This window comes from Coffea eugenioides, chromosome 8 (assembly GCF_003713205.1).
Source record: "Coffea eugenioides isolate CCC68of chromosome 8, Ceug_1.0, whole genome shotgun sequence".
Taxonomy (NCBI): Eukaryota; Viridiplantae; Streptophyta; class Magnoliopsida; order Gentianales; family Rubiaceae; genus Coffea; species Coffea eugenioides.
The window spans coordinates 10,996,597-11,012,800 of record NC_040042.1 but is presented as its reverse complement, the minus strand read 5'-3'; the positions used below and the strand labels follow the sequence as shown (position 1 = coordinate 11,012,800).

The 16,204-nt window shown below is 34.8% G+C and overlaps 1 pseudogene; it reads right to left on the bottom strand.

Moving 5' to 3' along the window:
* Nucleotides 1-8,463: 8,463 nt before the first annotated feature.
* Nucleotides 8,464-15,380, bottom strand: LOC113780236 (annotated as a pseudogene).
* Between the last annotated feature and the right edge of the window lie 824 nt (nucleotides 15,381-16,204).

Here is a 16,204-nt window from a genome sequence, read left to right as displayed (position 1 = left end):
AAGAGAAAATAAAAGAAAGGGGGAATGAGAGAAAAAAAAAAGAGAGAATAGTAAAAAAAAAAGGAGGAAAAAAATGAAAAAAAAGAAAAAAAACGAAAAAAAAGAGAAAAAAAAGGGGATTGAAAAAAAAAGAAAAAGAAAAAGAGAGTTTTCCCTTCGATTTTGCAAATTTTGCAATTGAATTCTGGGAGCATTTCATTGGAGATTACATTTCTAAGTTGGGGTAACACCTTGCCCTCTTATACTGTAATGGAAGTGGTAATACATGCCAAAACCGAGATTCCGTCCTTGCACATTTTGACAAAGGCTCAGGCAGAAGAAATCGAATGGATTAAGGAGCACAATGAGTTGCTGTCTCTAATTGATGAAAAAGAAGTTGAATGTTTGTCATGGACAATGCTATCATCAAAGGATGGTTCGTTAGTTATGACAAGAAAGACAAATCTCGCTTATTTGAAGTGAGGGATAAGGTTTTGAAGTAAATTCTTCCGATTCAAGAGGAGGTTAAAGAAAAGTTTGTTCCAACTTGGCAAGAGTCATTTATTGTTCAAAGAGTGCTATCCGGAAGAACGTCCATTCGTACAGAACTTGATGGACAGGTCTTTCCTTTGCCAATCAATTCAGACATGTGTAATAAATTTTTTTTATCTGATTATGTGATTTTTCGTTTTGAAATACCATCTATGGCGGATCAAAGGCGAGCCTTTTTCTTTTCTCTTTAAACATCTTATCCCTAGTTTTCCCCATTGAACCTCCAGAATAATTTAACCTTTCATTTGATAGCCCTCCTAAAGATTGCAAACCCCATACTGGGGTAAATTTTTATCTCCTATTTGTCATAAAAAAAAAAGAAAAAAAAGAGAAAAAAAGAAGTCAAAAGCCAAACTGGGGCAATTTTTTCGGTTTTAATATCCTCATACTGGGGCAAATATTGATAGAATGCGGTTTTAGGGTTTTTGAAACCTCTTTGAAGATTTTGCTTTGAAGCCTTAACACTTTTTCCACACCCCACATGACCCCATCATAAAAATCATAAAGTCTCGACCTCCGCTTTAGTGATATTTTTAATAAAAATCACTTAATCAAATGGCAAGGGTTGTCGCGCTTAATGCCATCCTTTCTTTAAATACATTTCTGAATCGATAAAGGTCCCGTTGACAAGATTTGTTCATTATGTGAAAATCTAAAAATGTCTCTAAAAAAACAAAGAAAAAAAAAGAGAAAAGAGAACAAAAAAAAAAAAGAAAGAAAAAAGAGAAGGAAAACAAAAGGAAAAAATAGAAAACGAAAACAAAATAAAATAAAAGGTGTGACCTTTGTGAAAATCCGAAAGGTTAAGGTCATCAAGGTGAGATTTTGGAGCACAAGAGAATCATGAACGAAAAGCGAGAAGCCGACACTTGAAATACTGGCCATTCATTCAAATCCGATCATTAGAAAAGTTGATTTGTGATACACGGTGGAGTATGGCTGACTGATGCTAGAAAATTGAGAAGATTCAACATAAGTTGCAGCACAACTCCTGGAGAGCAGTTTTGACATCGAAAAGATCATGCTTGCATGGTTCTCAAAACCAAAAAGACCACAAAAGATCACATGGTGGTGGCATTATATGATCACTCTTTCTGTTCTCTCGAAAGCATGAAAAATATGGCATTTGTTAAACATGATTTACACTAAGGCCAATATTAAAAGGAATGAGCTCCAATTTTGGTAATACATTCCAAATCAACATTGAAAAAAAAAAAGAGTAAAAAAAAAAAAAGAAGAAAAAAAAAGGGGGCCTCTACACTGGGGCAAATTTTAAAAAAATTACAATTTCAAAAGTTATTTCAAGACCGTTTTTATCTTCGTTGGGCATGGGTTGTATCCCTCCAACCTCGGCAGGCTCGGGTTTTATCCCACTGACCTTTTTTATCTTCATTGGGCATGAGTTTTATCCCTCCAACCTCGGTAGGCTCGGGTTTTATCCCACTGACCATTTTTATTTTTGTTGGGCATTGGGTTTTATCCCTCCAACCTCGGCAGGCTCGGGTTTTATCCCACTGGCCGTTTTTATTTTCGTTGGGCATGGGTTGTATTCCTCCAACCCCGGGCAGGCTCGGGTTTTATCCCACTGGCCATTTTTATTTTCGTTGGGCATGTGTTGTATCCCTCCAACCCCGGCAGGCTCGGATTTTATCCCACTAACCGTTTTTATTTTTGTTGGGCATGGGTTGTATCCCTCCGACTGTTTTTATTTTTGTTGGGCATGGGTTGTATCCCTCTAACCTCGGCAGACTCGGGTTTTATCCCACTGGCCGTTTTTTATTTTCATTGGGCATGGGTTGTATCCCTCCAATCCCGGCAGACTCGGGTTTTATCCCGCTGACCGTTTTTATTTTCGTTGGGCATGGGTTGTATCCCTCCGACCGTTTTTATTTTTGTTGGGCATGGGTTGTATCCCTCCAACTTCGGCAGACTCGGATTTTATCCCACTAACCGTTTTTGTTTTCGTTGGGCATGGATTTTATCCCTCCAATTTCGGCAGGCTCAGGTTTTATCCCACTGATCATTTTTATTTTCATTAGCATCGGTTCCAACCCACTAATATGATATTTATCACCGTTAGCATCGAGTACAACTCACTAACGAGTGTTCTATTTTTTCATATCTGTTAGCATCGGATCCAACCCACTAACGTGTCTTTTATCACCGTTAGCATCGAGTATGACTCACTAACGTGTGTTATGTTTTTTCACATCCGTTAGCATTGGATTCAACCTACTACGTGTCTTTTGTATATCATGTTGGGATCGGCAGGCTCGGATTTTATCCCACTAACTGTTTTTATTTTGTTGGGCTTGGATTTTATTCCATCAGTTTCGGCAGGCTCGGGTGTTATTCCACTGACCGTTTTATTTTATTGGATTCGGGTTTTATCCCACCAATCTGTTATTTCTTGACAATCAAATTCAATAATTGTACTTTATCATTCATTTTGCATTTCATGTTTAAAAGTACTGAGAGCTCAGACTTCTTTGACTTTGCAAAGATCACAGATGGTTAATGCACTTGTTTCATTGTGATTCACTTAATTTGAACTACGTTTGACCTGATTCCCATGGCGGGATACTTAGGCAACTCTACATGAGTTCGGTCACGTTTTTGTAATTTCATTGCATCATTTTGCTCAATAATTATAGCCAAATGTTGGCTTGATTGTTTTAGCTCAAATGCAGTTAGAAGAAGCAGGTAAGTAATTTGGTGTCTACGTCTTTGTCTTGAGTTTCTTTGAAACTCTAGACAAAGAGGGGCAAACTGTAGACACCAAATTTTTGTCAATTTTTAATGTTTCCTGAAATTTTATCTATTTGATAAGTTATTATTATTATTATCATTTTTTTAATATATATTAATGTATGATTTTCTCATTTTTGTAGGTTTGTTTTTGAAAAAAAAAACACAAAACAAAAGAGAAAAATCAAGAAATAAAAAATCACTTTCATCATTTTCCCTACCAAAACAACTATTAACCCATTCCACACTCAATTGCCATGGACCTTTCTTTTCATTAGCTAAGAAATCATCATTTTTGGCAAATCCAACACACAAGCTCCACTTTGGCTACAAGTCCCTCTCGGTTCTCTGCTCTCTGGACGGACCAGCAGACAAGACTCAAAAAGAAACAAAAAAAAACATTCCCTCTCTCGGCTCTCTCCCACAGGACACAGAAGAGAAGTCACAAAAGAAAAAAAAAGAAAAATCTCCATCCCTCTCGGCTCTCTCCCTCAAAAGAACAAAAAACAAAAAGAAAGAAAGCTCCCTCACTCTCTCGACCATATCCCTCTCTTTGCTCACTTCACACAACACACCCACACACTATTCAGACACAAGGAGGCAGCCGCCGGTTGGACAAAGAGCTTGGAACTTCCTCAAAATTTTAGACAAGGGACCACAACCTCATTGAGGTATTTTTTTTCCAGCTTTTCTTTTTTTAATTAATTAGATTAAATGCATGTTTGGCTACCTATTTGTCTCTTCCTTTCACTGATTTTTGTTGCTATTGTGGTGTTGTTGAAGTTTTTTGGGACAAGCCTGTATAAAATTAAGAAAAAAGAAACGGTGCTGTGAATGCATGCCAAATGCTTGATAAAATGCCGAAATGGAAAAATGGATTTAAAAGCTGAATATTGTGCATGTTGTTGTCAAAACTGATGACCGTTAGCTAGCACCAGGCCTGGAAATGTTTGCTTATCTAAATTTTTTGGAGTTTTGAGCTTTAAAGGCATTGAAATATTTTCTTCATTTTTTGGGCTGTTTTGACTTAATGCATCACTTTGTTGTTGTTTACCTGTCAAACTAAGATTATAGTTGTAATGTAGAAGCTATAAGGAGTGTTTTAGCATAAATTTTATGATTTTTGGTGAAGATTTGAGTGTTTAAAAAATATAAAAACTGGACTAATTTCTTGGCTTTTTGGCCACTTTAGGGTCAATTTTTGTAAAAACTAACTCCGGAATTGGAATCTATGCGAAAAATCGAGTTGGGGTGTGTATTTTGACAATTTTTTGTGACCAAAAAAAATTCGCTGGCGACCGACGGCAGTCCGCGGCGGCCGGCTGCCAAAAGCTTCACCCTGCCGGAGGAGGAGAAAGAAGAAACGAGAGGAAGGAGAAGAAAGAAAGAAAAATGGTTTGGGCTAAGGTTCTTATCTTCGGTTGGGCCAATAGTTAGTTTTAATTGGGTTTTAGAAATGGGTTTTTGATGTATTTCTTTTGGGTTTCGGTTGGGCTTGAGGGATAGAAAGACAAGCTGGCCTGCTCGTTTCCTTTGGTTTTCGGCTGGGCTTAGGTAGTATCCGGCCCAAATAAATAAAATGATGGCCCAATAGCCTTTTTCTTGCCCAAATCAGAAACCGAAAGTTGCACTTTAACCCCTGATCTTTGAAGTAGTTTCACTGTAGCCCATAACATTTTAAATTCCTTTCATCTAGGTTCTTAAGTTAATTTCACTTTGGTCCCTAAATTTTATCTTTCATTTAATTTTGACCCTGAACTTTGAAAAAATATAATTTCTGTCCCCAAAAGTTTTTCAATTTTTGCAATTCAGTCCCTGATGCATTTTGACTCTCTCTATTATGATTGTTTCTTTTCTTTAATAGTTAATTATGCTACTTTTGAATATACTTAACTTGTAATTTTTAGATGTTCTTAATTTTCTTTACGTTTGACATATTAGTGTGAATTTAGTATTTTTGTTATTATTATTTTTCAATTAAATTGGTGTCATGATTCTTTTGTTCATTTTAAGTATAAATAGGGCAATTTGACTCCGTTTAGTCACCACTTCAAAAGGGAGGTACCCCATTATTATTATTTCAATGTCAATTACATGCTCTTATGTGCTCCTACGTGCTCCTATATGTTTATATATTTTTATATGCTTTGTTTATTTGATTTGAATGTTCATTTAAATATTCTTAAGTTTGTTTTGTTAATTTTATAATTATTTGAGAGGCATTTAAATACCTCAAAAATGTAATAGATAGGATAATTAGATTTGTTTTATTTTATTTCCCCTTTTAGATTGTAGTTAGGCGCTCCCCGATGTAATAGATAGGTTGTGTGATTATGTGGCTTATGTGTTACGTGCCTTACCCGTTTTCCTTAGGATTTTTGCATCTAGATATTATGCTTATGTGTTACATGCTACGTGCTCTTATTTGTTTATTTGTTTTAATTTATGCCTACTTGTCTTATTATGTATTTAAAAATGCATGACGTCACCACACTAGTCCAACGCTAGTTGTGGCTTCTCCCTCCGTTTACTTGCTAGTCCAACGCTGGTAAGGATTTTTAGAAATGGGTTAGTCCAATACTTGACCCTTTAAGCCGTCTTGCATTAGATTCATCTTTGTGTGATATTCATTACATTTTTATTCATATTTTCATTTTTAGGATCTTTTCTCATTTGCGTGATATTTCCTATTGTATTATCCCCTACCCTCTATATGTGTTAATCATGTCATTTAGAATTGTATCTCATTTAAATTAGTTCATTTGTTTGTCTATGTTAGGAGAATTATTTTTCAAACATGGGAAATGGGTGATTATAACTTTTTAGTTTAAATATCCCATTAATCCCTGTATAAGAAAATTATGTCACGAGTTTTTGCCTCCCGTACCTTTTATGTTGCATTTCCTTTTTCTTTGATCACTTATATCTATGTACATAATTTAATTTCTTTTCTTTACTTTTCTTTTTCATCATTTGCATACTCGTGACCCTTTCAAGGAAGTATTTTGGCCTTCGCAATTAATGCGATTGGTTCAATTAAACACTTGAATGAACATTTTGTCCCTTTCGATATTTTTAAATTTAGATTTGCATTCATGTAGGAAACATCCAAACGTGATAAAATTAAGGGTTAGATTAGGAAAATTTTGACTAAATCTCGCAACTAGCTTAGACTAGGTTGAAAGGGTGCCTTAGGTTTGAGTTAATCGAACCTTTGCCTTCCCTTTCTTCAAACGTGACTCTCGGACCCGTTTTCTCTTGTTTTTCAAAGACCTGGAGTTGTCAAAAAGGGTTTTATTTTATTTTACTTCATTTTTCGGGTGACTTGGTACACCAAAATTCCATACCAACTGGCGACTCCTATTTTTTTTTTAAAACCCTTTTAGACTAAATTTTTGGACCCAAATTGTCGCATTCTTTTTAAGTCCCATTCTAGGTCCTTTTTCATTTATTATTAATAAATCACATTCTTTTATAAACACCCTTTTATTTTTATTTCTATCGCGAAAAATGGGGCGCGACATTGTTCATCTAACAAGCACTTTCTTTTGTAGTTGTTGAATGCATCAAATACACCCAAAATTATGCATTAAGTTTTCTAATTGAATATATTGAATAATTACAAAATATTTGAAATATTAGGAATTAGAGGTAAAGATATTATTTGTGTAAGTGAACTTTAAAAGGGCAAACACATTAAAAAAAAAGATGCACTAAATATACAATTCAAATTTAAAAAGAATTTTCTAAAATCTTTAATCTATGCTATACACAAAGTAAGAGATGATTTATGGTGTAAGCAAATCTTGTCACTTTATATATTCTTTCTGAAGTTCCCTTTACAAATCTACCCACCATCTCATTTGTGAATTTGTAATGGGTATGCGCTGCAACAAAATCTAGTTTAGTTTTATTTTCTTGAAATTTAAATTCTATCTCCAAATTTAATTTCCAGTTTGCTTCCTTGGGCTTTCCAATAATTTCCACTTTACACCCTCAACTTTAATATGGGACCCTTTGCACCCTAAGTTCATTAGCATATCCTACTTAGGGTATTCAAACTTGGCACAAAATGTAAAACCAGCAGAACTATTCTAGATCGGATATTGCCTTTTGATAAAATAGAAAAATGATGTGTATCCAATCTCTAATAATTTCTAGCAAAATTGGCAATAATATTATTTACAATATTATTATAATAATTTCTAATTTTTAATTCTAAATTATATACAATAATATTATTGTAATATATATACTATATCTTTTACTGTATACTAAATGAATACATACTGTTAACCTATTAATGCGTTACACAAATATGAATATGATACTAGGGTGTGTGTTGAGTCAGTTGGGATAATTTTTGGTGAACAATTGGTATTAGCTATTGTGGCTTCGACATTTCCCGTAGTTTCCGAGAAAATGAAGCTGTCTTTGGCTGGTGAGTAAATGGTATTAGCAATTGGTAGTGTTGGAATAGTTTGTGAATGAAACAGAAATGAAACTTGTTAGAATAAAGAATCTGGTCACGCAAGGATTTGTTGGAAGCCAAAAGTTTCTTAAATATTTTTGGCATTTTCTATCTATTGAAGAGGCTTAATAGTAGTGCCTTTTAATGTCCATAAATATGTAAAATAGTGGCTAAATACCTTGTGACCCATGGGTTGTATTTTCACTGTAAAAATGACAAGCGTCTAACACATAAACTAACTAAAGCATTGATCTTTTCTTTATAAGAGAAATCTTAACATTTGCTATCAAGTTTTTTCAAAATCTTGTTGTATCTTAAAGGTAATTTACCATAACCCTATAGCAAATACTATGCGTGGTGGAAGCAAATAACACCTTAAAAACAGTTTCAAACACGCCTCAAAATCATCATCTTTAACTCCACTGTCTAAGAAAGATTTGTGTAATACAAATTTCTGCATTCTTGTGTGCTTGTATATCAATTACACCAACAGGTAGAACTGATTATGGAGTTGATCTCAGTTGATTATTTTATTGATTATGGATTTTGATTTTGAATAATCAATTTTTAATGTTCCCATTTATTTTTATATTCAGATTATAAATTTTTTAATAATTAAAAAAGGCAAAATTCATAATCAACTAAAGAGTAGCTTTTACTAATTGTAGTTATTCTTTAGAGCAAATTGCGCGAAATGTCACTAAACTATTCCGAAGTGTCGGTTCTGATCACTAAACTTTTTTATTAGCCAAAAATGTCACTGAACTAGTAAATCTGTACCGTTTTAGTCATTCCGTGTATTTATGCCGTTAGGAGAGACGGAAAGTCACTTTTTTAGGGGCAATTTCGTCTACACAACTGTTAAAAAATTTATACCCTCATGCTTTTTCGTCCTCATCTTCTTCCTCAAAGTCACAGCAAAAATTAGACCCACCTGAATTCCTCTGCCCAATTTCTGGGTCTTTGATGTCTGAAAATCAAAGACCCAGACTCCCTGGCCAGCCCTCTGAACCTCAGACTCCCATGACTTAGTGAGTACAAAGCTGCCATACAATTCTCACGCGTTGACTCGGACGAGTCAGACTCACTTCCATCCCGCAAAATTGCCACCAGGCTGGCCACCGCGCTGCCATCCAACAATGCCGACCGCCCCTCCGGTGACACACCAAATTGCAGACCACCAACACCACCCTCCCCACCAAAACCCCACTCCTCAGTATCCCCAACAAAATCCCAATGGCTCCAAGCTTAATCAACTTTACCCTATTGCTACTAACAAAGCTCAGATGATACAACGCCAAGGCAGAGTCAACTCGGTCCCGGACCTCAAAGCATGCAACAATGGCTCCAGAGCTCCCAAAACCCCAATCGCCATCTTATTCTCGTCCTGTAGAGCTAAACTGAAAATCCCACCTGCGGCATGCTCCTGAGACTCCTCAAATCCACCCTTTAACAAATCAACCAGAATCGGAACCATCCCAGATCGAACAATCTTCACTTTATTCACATTAGCAAGCGAAAGATTCACAATCGAAGCAACTGCATTCGTCTGCACAATTGGATATCTCAAAACCAGCAGAGGTTTTATCGCTTGTAAAAGCTTGGGGGTACAAAGTCTTACCCTAGCATCTTTATCGTTTGCTCTAGTGGTTTTTCGTAAAAGAATCACTGCTTCCTCCTGTTCCATCATATCCAAACTCTTGAACTTCATCACAAACATTTCATCCATACCAATACCAGTACCAATTCCATCCAGTGTACCCAGAGCTTCATCGTATACTGTTTCTGAAGAAAAACGATGACGGAGCTGATGATGATGGCGAAGAATAGCAAGCTGGACGAGTGGCAAATGGGAGAAAAGGGGTAGCGTTTGCAATCACAGATTCCTCCGAAGACGAGGAGTAATTGTTGCGGGGATTCAAATCAGAAGCCGCATGAGAAAACAGAAATGGAGGGTTATTCTCTACCCCTCTCAGCAGCTCCGTTTCAGAAACTGAATGTTCCCGTTGAGAGGCCGTTTTTGCTTGAACAATGGTGGTTTCCATGGAAGAATAATCAGGTCGGGAGGGGATTTCGACATGGGATTGTCGACACCAGTTGATAATCGAAGATTTAAGAGCTAAATAAGGAATTACAGCGGAAAAATCAGGGGTTGAGCCATCGGATAAATTTGGGATAACCCCTAAATCCTTGCAAACTTGAACAGCAACCCGCTCGAAAGTTTGGCCAGAAGAAACCACCACAGGATCAGACATCAAAGACCCAGAAATTGGGCAGAGGAATTCAGCAAGTGGGTCTAATTTTTGCTGTGACTTTGAGGAAGAAGAATGAGGGTCTAAATTTTTTAACAACTATGTAGACGAAATTGCCCCTAAAAAAATGACTTTCCGTCTCTCCTAACGGCATAAATACACGGAATGACTAAAATGGTACAGATTTACTAGTTCAGTGACATTTTTGGCTAATAAAAAAGTTTAGTGATTAGAACCGGCACTTCGGAATAGTTTAGTGACATTTCGCGCAATTTGCTCTATTCTTTATAATCACTTTTTATAATCATATTTCGCAAAATCTAAAACAAGCGAGAATAAGGCCTAAAGTTGTGCTAGTGACCTCGTGTAAGGAACTAAGTAAACAATCAGCAATAGCAAAATATCATTTGTATTCTCCAGCCTCCAATCTGATTATACCCGTTTGTGCCAAACTTCTGTTTGCGATAAATCATTCCTTCCAGCATGACACTGCATTTTATCCACACAACTACTCTATAGTCTAAACTATTTGCTAAAGACCCTTGTACCCAAAAAGGATCCTGTAGTTGTTTCCTACAAATATTTACTTCACGTCACCTAATCAAACTTTACCCTAAAGGCTCCTCACTATTAAAAAATAGGCACACTTAAACTAGTCCCTGCTATTTTAGTCAAAACAAACGTAATTCCTAAAGTATTCAAATTTAGCCAAAGTGGTTCTAAATATTTTGGCCTGAACAACTATAGCTCTGTTTGGATTTTTCATATATGATGTTACAATAATATACAAACAAAAACAACTCTAAAAACACCACATCCATATAATATATTAAAAACAACTCCAAATATACAAAACAAAATTGAAAAAAAATCTACAAACCAAAATCAACATATCAACGAAAAGAAAATACAACTAAGAGAAAATGAAGCTACATTGATGCAACTTAAGCTCAAAGCAAAGTCCACGACCAAAATAGAAGCATGTATTCCTACTAACCAATCAACAAATTTGAGGAACATTAACAAAACCCACAAAACTTAAAAGACTGACAGTAACAGCAACTTTAATAAATAAGGGAGAAACCCCGCAGAAATTAGAGCTTTTATTAAGCAAATGCATCAAATTAAAGTGAGAAAATAACAAATTAACAGAATTTCAAACACCCAAATGGACAAACAGAAAAGGGGTCATGAAGAAAATGAGTATTGAATTGCAGAAACCTGAACTGGGGAATCGGTGAAACTGAAATGAATGCTAGTAATGAGCTGAAAAAGAAGCCTTTTCTTTTTAAAGTACCATTACGCTACGTATAGGAGCAGTTAGATTACTGTATTTGATATCCCACCTGGAGCATTGGGACGGCGGTGTTTAATGGGATTCGAATTCCTGAGCCTTTTTTTTTCCTTTTGGGTTAATCACATTTTATCCCCTTAAAGAATATCCCATTTTTCAGTTTACCCCCTAACCTTTAATTTGCTCACTTAACCCCCTTTGGGACAAAATTGCCCTTGCATTATTTTGACTTTTCATTTACCTTGTTTTCCTTTCTTTTATTTCTTTTTCTCTTTCTTCTTTATTTAATTCTTCCTCTTTCCCACAAAAATCTTCACCTTAATGATTAAAATTAAAAAAGAGGAATTGCAGAGATCTATTTTCTCCTTAAATGATTAAAAAAATATTCAAATCACTTTCCTAAAATACAATTTTTTTAGCCTTTCAATTCTTTTAATTTTGGGTTTTCCTCTTTCCTTTCTAGTTTCTCATTTTATTCCCAAGAAAATATCTTAAGATAAAATTGTGACCTGATTAATAATCATCAATTGAAATTTGTGACACGTGGCATCATACAAAAAATCAAAATTAGTTTTTGATGCCTTTTAAACCTTCACCCAGAAATATGCAATTACAAACTCAAAGCAAAAATTTTCATTGAAATGGAATTTCTATTGGGAAGGATGAAAGAGAGAAGAAAGAGAAAAAGAACTAAAAGAAAGGAAAACAATTTCATCTTATGATATTTTCTTGAGAATAAAATGAGAAACTAAAAAGGAAAGAGGAAAACCCAAAATTAAAAGAATTGAAAGGCTAAAAAAATTGTATTTTAGGAAAGTGATTTGAATATTTTTTTTAATCATTTAAGGAGAAGATAGATCTCTGCAATTCCTCTTTATTAATTTCAATCATTAAGGTGAAGATTTTTGTGGGAAAGAGGAAGAATTAAATAAAGAAGAAAGAGAAAAAGAAAGGAAAACAAGGTAATTAAAAAGTCAAAATAATGCAAGAACAATTTTGTCCTAAAGGGGATTAAGTGAGCAAAATTAAAGATTATGGGGTAAACTGATAAATCGGATATTCTTTAAGCAGATAAAATGTGATTAACCCTTTTCTTTTCTATTCTTGCGTGGGGTATCTATGTCTCCAATGTCAAGATGGGATTTTGAAATTTCAAATGTGTAGTGAAGGGGAAGAGGAATTTTTTTCCTCTTCATTTTTTGGGTTAACGTTGTTTACTTGTACTTTGTCATTACAGGAATTGTACCTTTGCAAGAGTTGGGAAATTACTGGATCAGTAACATATTGTACTTTAATTGCTCTCAGACCTCTTTAACATTTTGAACCATTTATTGTTAGACCGGTATCTATAACACAAAAGGGTTATCTATTATTTTTTTTAAAAAAATTTCCAATAAGGAAAGAGTGAGATTTAAGGGAGGGGTAATTACTGGGAAATTATTGGATCAATAAATGCAAGAGTTGGGAAATTACTGGATCAGTAACATATTGTACTTTAATTGCTTTCAGCCTCTTTAACATTTTGAACCATTTATTGTTAGACTGATATCTAATACACAAAATGGTTATCTATGATTTTTTTTAAAATTTTTTCCAGTAAGGAAAGAGTGAAATTTAAGGAAGGGTTAAAATTTAAGAAGCGGTGAGGGAATAAAGGGTTATCTATTATATGAATGGATTAAAATACTCATATATTCTATTATCATTACAAAAGCCTTATTTGTAGTTAGGTTGTAACTTATTAAAGGATATCCATATTCTTGTACTTTCATGTAATTAGAAAAGTCATGTGGTGTGCTAATGTTGAAATGCATTTGGGATTAGTCCAAATGTTCATCTACTAATGTAAAAAAAAAATTAATTTGTCTTAATTATAGAAAACTAATAAATTGACTCTTATAGTAGCCATTTTGTAATGAAGTAATGAGAAAATTATTGAGTGAAACTCGAATTTGGAATTAACACATCAATTGTTTATAAGAAAATTCTTAAGTTCAAAACTAGTATATTGTAAAATAAAACCCATTCTTACTCTTTCTAATATTTATCCAACTTTCCCCCATACGCATTATTAGAATTATGTTTGCATGATAGTAGAATATTAGTAGCTATTCTTGGAATTGTAGTATTACTAAATAGAAGTCAAATGATGACTATAAAAGATATCTATATAATATACGTCATTAAGCAAATGCCAATTTGACATTTACAATGAATTCTTGTTCACAACGTTATGTAGTAATTTTCAGCTAGATCTCAATTCTAGACCCAATATACTTGAAGTGGCCATAACATGAAACTGAAAAGGGGTTGAAAATTGCAATGTGCATCTTGAACTGCCACTGATTTGCATTTCATATAACATATTGATAATTTGAGCACTTCAATACCGTGTGCTACAATGTGTTGCGACACATTATTCAACTCAATTGAAAACCAATAACATTTTATTATTCTCAAAAGGATTTTAGAAGGACTAATATTATATAAACTGTTAGTGTAAATTTTTTTTTACACTAATAGGTATAAATATATGATACGTGGACAAAAAGTGAATTTAAAATTTGAATAATAATGATGCGACATTTATCTAAATCTGCTTGTGTAAAAAAATAAAAAAATTTACACCGATAGTGCATAAAAATTAATCCCATTTTAGTAACCATAATACTCGTGCTTATTTCGGACCAATAAAGTATGTTCAAGAACAAAAGCTAAAAATATTTGATATAAGATTCATTGGTTTTCAACTCACCTAAGCAATTTGCTACAATTTGGCTGCACAACATACTTAATTACAACAATAGTTTAAAATACAAATCACTAATTATTGATAGTTTAAAGGTATATATTGCAATTATCTTCTAGTTAATTTGTTTTAATAGAAATTTCCTTTTTCATTCCTGCTTCCTTCCATCGTTTTCTATTTTTTTGCACGATATTCATAGAATCTCTAATTGAACAGTTTGATAAATTTTCATTTTAATGACGTGGAGTCTGGCCCCCTTTTTTACCCCTTTTCTATCAAATCAGAGTAATACTCGTAATTTTTCCTAATTCAACATTTCAGAGTTAAGAGATTATTATATGTCTATATGATTAAAAAAATTAATTAAAAGTTGACTAATAAATCTTCAATTTTTTATGCATTAAATTATCGATGTCTATTGGAAACTCTTATGTACGTTTTTCTATGGATTTTTGTTAATTAAAAATTAATGACAGCAATCTCGAAGTTGGACATGTGATTGGTCGGCTTATTTGATGCTCATGGCAGTTTTTTTTTTAATTTATATTATCCATATAATCTAGTTTACTTGTACAGTAATGCAGTTAACTAATTTTTGTTTTAAGTTTAGTTTATTAAGAACTTTTCCGAAATTGAAATGCAGAACTTGGGGCGTGATTTTCTTAAAGATTTATAGTAACTAGGCATGAAATTTTGAGCGAGAAGATCAGTGGAAAAAATGGATGATTTTTGAATCTCATAAAGATTTTGCGATTTTGTAAATTAGCAAGAAAGTCGGCACCAGGAGACCAGCGGGAGTTGATATGGTTTAATCTTTGTATGTTGAAAGTCACGTAAGCTGAAACATGTTGCTCCAGTTGAGCATTATAGTAGAGAACCATCGTCGAAAATTGGCCTTGTTTGGATTGCTTTTTTTTTTTCACAAAAAAATTATATTACGTTTTTCGTAAATATATTTTTTAATTATTTTTTACTTCACATATATCAAATCATTATAATATATTGGATTAAAAACAAAAAAACCTCATGTGTCATATCTAATAAACAGAAAAGCCTCCCGTGATTTCAAAACATACAAAATGACACCTCATGTTTTGAACTAAATTGTAAACTAACAGAATTTGTTAAATTTAATCGAATCCGGTAAATGTAATGGAATCCGGTAACTTTAACAGCCGAAACCCTCATTTTCGTTAAATTTAACAAATTTTGTTAATTTATAATTTAGTTCAAAATATGAGATTTCATTTTATATGTTTTAAAACTGCAGAGGGCTTTTCTATGTACTGCGGAGAGCATCATCAGTACCATCACCACCTCCATCACCATCACCATCATCGTTGGCCAGGAGTTCATTTACATATGATCAAATTCTCCAAGCCACCGATAACTTCAGCAGCTCCAACTTGATCATGTATGCCCGCATAGGGCTTCTGTTTAGGGGTGCTTTAGAAGCTGGAATTCGGGTAGTAGTGAAGAAAGTTGACTTGTCCTTGATCAATAGAACTTCCTTAATGCGAGAACTAGAATTTTACAACAAAGGGCCTGTTTGGAACCCTAATTTTTTGGGAGTTTGTCTAAAACTTTACTGTAGTGTACTGTAGAAGTTTTTGAAAAAATTTTGTAGAAGTTTTTTGTAAAGAGAAAAATTTTGTAGAAGTTTTTGTAGGGTTAAAAACTTTTTTTTCTTTTTTTTTTTTTTTTTTTTTTTTTTTCTTCTTCTTCTTCTTCTTCCCCGTTACCTCTGCCTCCAGCAGTGCCACCTCCCGCTACCCCCTGCTTTGCTTCTCCCCCTCTGCCCTGCCACCCCCTTCCTCCGCCACCCCCTCTGCCCGCCTTCCCCCTTCCCCCGCCATCCCCTCACCCCGCTTCCCCCTGCTTTCGGCCATCCCCTCTTCCCCCGCCACTCCCTCCCCCCTCCTTCCCCCTGCTTTGCTTCTCCCCCTCTGCCGGCTTTCTCCCTCCCCCCGCCACCCCCTTCCCTCTGCCCTCCCCTCTGCCCTTCCTCCGCCACCCCCTCCCCCGCAACTTCCAAACAGGCCCACCTTCCCCCTCTACCCCGCCACCCTCACTGCCCCGCCACCCCCTCGCCACCTTCCCCCTCTCCCCATCACCCCCTTGGCCCCTTCCCGTTTACCACCCCCGAATCCCGCCACCTG